Below are 6,000 nucleotides of genomic sequence, written 5' to 3'. Positions count from 1 at the left end.
ACACTGTATAAATTATACATATTTCAGTACTGTAATCATAATGATTGTGCTCCACAATAGTGACCACTCATGTCTATTTCTGATCTTGTGTGTTTCAGAGAGTCCTCGAGCTAGAGGTGGCTGCAGTGGAGCACCAGTTCATCTTCACTGATGAGATGAGGTTGAGGTTCAACCTCACAAAAAGACGAAAGAGGGGAAGGAATATCATCGGCCAGCGTGCCATTGTTGAAGTCCCTGGCCAGCGCATCACCAGGGAACATCACAATGTGTGCAGCGATTACCCACCAAGGCGTCCTCCTTCACCATGCTACCCTTGGCCCCTACAACACTGCCCATCTGATCTCATTCCTGGACACCCTACACAACACCCTCATTCCACCAGATCAGGTAGACGGCCCAGAGCAGCTCAGGTATGTTGTCATTTGGGACAACGTAAGTTTCCACAGGGCTGCTCTGGTTCATAACTGGTTCACTGCCCACCCACACTTTTTAGTTGTTTATCTCCCTCCATATTCTCCATTCCTCAATCCTATTGAGGAATTATTTTCTGCCTGGAGATGGAAAGTGTATGACAGAAATCCACAAACGCGTGTACCTCTTCTCCAAGCTATGGAGGACGCATGTGGAGATATAGCAGCTGATGCTTTTCATGGCTGGAATCGCCATGCTAGGCCATATTTCCCCCGCTGCTTGGCCAGGGGAAACATTGCTTGTGATGTGGATGAGGTGCTGTGGCCAGACCCAAACAGAAAAGAGGATGCAGCATAGGTTTTTTTAAAAAAAAAAATTTATTACGGTATTATTTTATGTAACTGTATACAGTAAATTCTTCTGTTTTGTATGTAGACCACTGTATGTGCAACTTTGTGTTGGTTTGGAATGGGATGTACACGGTGTACATTGTTTTTGTGGGAAAAATAAAATATATTTGTTACCGTGTATTTGTGTTTTCTGAGTAGAAGAACAATATTCTCAAATATTTTACAAGACACTTATGTACTGTCTGTAGTAAGTGTAACACTGAACACAAAGAAGGCCTAAGTCATTATGATGAATGGAGAAGTTCAGCTGGTTGTTATAAATGTCCGTTCATAGGATGGTTTGTGTTTGTCATTTGAAAACAAAATACCATTTTGAGAAGAAATAACATAGTTTAGAATGTAAAATGAATTGAGGGGTTTTGCCCATTGTGTGTGTGTGTGTGTGTGTGTGTGTGTGTTTTTTGATTTGTGTGTTAGAGTTCTGAGAATGTGAGGCATGCTTTCAGAAAATGTGTGTAAACAATTGAGAGAAACTGTAAGATCAGAAGCCGGTTTAGTCTCGTCTGAAGTGTTAAAGAGTCTTCATTCTTTCTTTCTTCTTTAGATTAATCTAACCCAAGTTAACCCTCCTGTTGTCTTCATGTCCACCATGCAACTTCTGATTTTTCTGGGTCAACATTTAAAATTAAACTTTGTTTTTTTTGGTCGTCACTATAGCTTTGGTCGGGTTTTTTTGGACACATTTGTCACTTTTCCCGGCGTTTTTCAAGCTTTTACGACATTTTTGTAACTTTTTTCCAAGTTTTTTGTCACTTTTTTAGATGTCTTTGTAGATTTCTTCTTTACTCTATTTGAAGTTTTTGTTTTTTTCGACATTTTTGTCACTTTTTTCAACAGTTTTTTTATAATTTTTTTTTTTCAAATGCTATAAAATTGACTAAAACACGCAAATTCAATGAAAGCAGTGAACTAATCATTTATTTTACTTGTGAAGAGCATCGTATGGAAACATCCACGTTACTTTTTTTGATAATTTGGTTGAAAGAAACCCACATTTTTTATATAGAAACTTTTTGAAAATGGGTCAAATTTGACCCGAGGACATCATGTATATCAATAGCTGCACGAGTCAATATAATAATATTACAAGAAATGCAGCGTCACAACAAAAAGGCCTCATCAGGATTAAATGGGGGAGAGGTTAAAAGCACCATAGCAGTGGTTTAACATGACATGACTGATGACCATTTAACAAAACTAATACCTTAGCTTCCAGGCAACCAGAGAAAGCAAATAAAATGGTCTTTAAAAGCTAAAATGTGAAAACTAAAGCAAACACAGACAAACTGGGACAGTGATGTATTAAAATCCTTAACTTTAGTAAAAGTAGCAACAACAGTTTGTATATTATGTTACCTGGTTGAATCAATCACTTTGTGGCGCCCTCATGTGGTCATATGACACACTGAACAACAATAATAATAATAATAATGTATATTTTATTAATCCCGCAAGGGGAAATTACAATGTTTTCACTCTGTTGTTAATACACACATTACACACAGGCCTGAATTACACATGCTCAGTACCTCTACATGCACTAATGGAGAGATGTCAGAGTGAGGGAGCTGAACATGGAAAGGCAGACTGATCTGTTTGGCGGTTTGGTGCCTTGCTCAAGAGCACCTTGGCAGTGCCCAGGAGGTGAACTGGCACCTCTCCAGCTACCAGTCCACCACCATACTTTGGTCCGGATGGGGACTTGAACCAACAGTGGGGGAAAATCAAAAGTACATTTACTCAAGGACTGTAGGCCTACTTAAGTACAATGAGGTACTTGTACTTCACTACCTCTGTGACTGCCTGAAAGAGCTGCTATCTCTCTGCTCAGAGCCTCCATCTTCTCCTTCATCCTCTGACTCTTCTGCTCCTCTTCCTCGCTCAGAGCAGATATCCTGGCCTCCTCTTCCTCTTCTAGAAACTGGTGAAGCTTCCTAAACTGCTCCTTAATCTGCCTCGCCGTGCGTCTGGCCTGGACCTTCATGTGTTCTGCTGTTTGATTACCAGGGCGCCCAGTGCTATTTGAAATGAAAACACTGCCATCTTTTTCCCTTCTATCCCTCCTCCTCCCAAGTTTGGCAAATTGAGTGTAATCAACAAGAACAGACAGGGTAAAACTGTAAACATATGTCGGAAAATAATTGGCACTGACCTCAACAGCATTAGGTCTGTGTATGAGGCCAGAGCCACACAGAGGGCAACGGCCATTTTGGCTAACACCACTCACCCACTACACTCTGAGTTTTGCCTCCTGCCATCAGGAAGGAGGTATACCTCCCGAAAACATGCCAGGTCTAACAGATACCTGAGATCATTTGTACCATCAGCTGTTGGGTTTCTTAATAAACTATAGGTCATCTGCCATCCTGCCCATGTTACAGCATATATTTTTCATTTTTTTAAGTATAGTGTACATGTGTATTTATGTTCTTATCTATTTATTATTACATGTTTTTATGTGTTTTTGTGCGAATGTGTATGTGTTGGCTACATGTGGTGAACCAAATTGCCCCTTGGGGACATCAAAGTGCCCATATTATGAAAAAAATCACTTTTTCTGGGATTTGGGGAGTTATTTTGTGTCTCTGGTGCTTCCACACACATGCAAACTTTGAAAAAATCCATCCATGCTGTTTAGAGTGAGATACGGTTTCTGAATGTGTCCTGCCTTCAGTCTCCGGGTGAGCTGGTCAAAATCTGCACGGCTTTCACTAGCCGAGATGAGGGGCCTAGGGGGCTAACCGTTAGCATGCTAGCGCTAGCATGCTAGTTCGATCTCAATGGCAAAACACTGCTACAACACACACAAATTCACCCTAATCTACAAAATAAATTGAACTACTTCCATGTCCCTGTTCTGCAGGTATTCCACGCAAACTTGGAAGTGCGCCCTCGTTTAGAAGAAGTCTCCCGGCTAATCCTGCCTTGTACTACTGAAGTTGGAGAAACAGCTAGCTAGCTCATGTAGTCCTTACCTAGCTACTGATCATGTGATCTTACCTAGCTACTGAGCATGTGATCTTACCTAGCTACTGATCATGTGATCTTACCTAGCTACTGATCATGTGATCTTACCTAGCTACTGAGCATGTGATCTTACCTAGCTACTGAGCATGTGATCTTACCTAGCTACTGATCATGTGATCTTACCTAGCTACTGATCATGTGATCTTACCTAGCTACTGAGCATGTGCGACTGCCAACAAAGATGTTACAGCAGTGAGAGGTCTCACTCTGTAGCTAAAACAGAGATCTGAACACAGGGTGAAAAGAGGAGCTGCAGCAATGTGCAGTACAACTAAAATATGGTGTTTTTTGAAAAGTAAACCATGTAAACCTATTCTGATACAATCTCAAATTACAATTATGAACCTGAAAATGAGCAGAATATGAGCATTTTGCTTTTGCTCTGGTATCTGGTTTGTTAAGGAGACATTTGTCGAGTGTGGGCTGTTTGGGTTGCAGTTGTACCGAGCTGTATTTGCTGGTGATTTTATGGTTCTGAATTTGAGTTATCCTCTATACACGGCTAGGAAATTGCTGCTGTTCTGTTCCAGTTAGGCTTCAGAGTGAACTCCCTTTAGAAGTTTTTTGGATGGAGGAGGGGGTAGGCTGAGGTGAGACTGGGTGACAGGTTGGAGTGGGGGAGGTTTCAAAGTTAAATGACATCTTTAGAGAGCAAATGTTGCCAACATTTTAAAGTCTATGTTGGCTAAGGTAGTGTTCCTCTGGTCTATACAGACAACCCGTTCTCATTCCGAACTCGTAAAATAAGGACGTTTGGACAGTGGCTGTCAGCGTCTGATGTGACGAAAAAGGCGTCTTTCAGCGTATTTGTGTAATGAGAGCAGCAGTTATATAGGATTTAGAGAGTAGTATGTAAGGGCGAATTCCCGCGCAAGGAGGTTGGTTGGGGGGGTGGATGGGTCAAACAAACACAGGACTTTCACCCAGGAGAGCGGGGTTCGCATCCCGCTTGTCACGCTTGCTATAGTCGCTTTTTATTTTCCTCCCGCGTGTCACAGAACCGTACGCCCACCCACGACCCTTTCCTAAACATAACCATCCCGTTCTTCCCGCGTGTCACAGAACCGTACGCCCACCCACGACCCTTTCCTAAACATAACCATCCCGTTCTTCCCGCGTGTCACAGAACCGTACGCACACCCACGACCCTTTCCTAAACATAACCATCCCGTTCTTCCCACGTGTCACGGAACCGTAAGCACACCCACGACCTTTTCCTTAACATAACTGCGTCAAAAGGGACGGCAATAGTCCCGACCAAGCGCGTTTACTTATAGCGCTAAAGGAGACTTTTAGCGTCAATAAGAACGACAAAGGCACCTGACCAAGCGTCCGTATTTTATGAGATGAGTGTGAGAACCTGTTGATACAGACCACAACCCAATAACTTGTTTTGAACTCCATTGGTTGATGCGATGATTGTTTTTGCCCATATAAGCACTTGGCTCTTAAATATTGTGCTATACCTACTACTACTACTTAGTAGTACTATTGCTACTTCTATCTGTCTAGTCACTCTTAAATGCTTCTCAGGCGCTGGAGTTGCTTAGTTGCAGGATGGAGTTGAGATAGGCTGGCTGGGGAGGGGGTGCATCCTGTCAGTGAGCAAACAAGTCCTTAAGACAAAGCTGAGAGGCATATTATTGTGTGTATGTATATATGTAATGAACTATAAAAACTCACGTGTCCCTGGCTTCGTTCCAAGGTAATATGATGAATGAATGAATTCGATACTTTTTAGCAGGGGCGGTTCTGCATTGAATTCATCCTTTGTGCGCCTAAAACAAATTGCAGAATTTTGCAAAATTACTATATTATAGTGTATATTTATTTTAAGTTCTGATTACTTATACTGCCATATTTTGTGTAGAATTTTGTTCATTGTCTTTTGGAAATGTTTGGAAATGTTGGAGACAAGTATTTCCTGTTGTAATTGCAATAGTTAAATAACTGGATTCTCTTAAGTGTGTTTTTCAAATGTTCTAATGAAAGATTTGTGCAATTGGGAAATATAATTTTCTCTTTCACTTATGTTGTTATACTAATATATATGTGCCAAAAATATATACAATCAGATATATAAAAAGTGTAACAAGAGCTGAGAGCAACAATAATTATATAATATAAATAAATGTAAGAATAATGTGCAAAT

This window comes from Sander lucioperca, chromosome 6 (assembly GCF_008315115.2).
Source record: "Sander lucioperca isolate FBNREF2018 chromosome 6, SLUC_FBN_1.2, whole genome shotgun sequence".
Taxonomy (NCBI): domain Eukaryota; kingdom Metazoa; phylum Chordata; class Actinopteri; order Perciformes; family Percidae; genus Sander; species Sander lucioperca.
The sequence above is the reverse complement of the archived record's forward strand: the minus strand, read 5'-3'. Positions refer to the sequence as shown.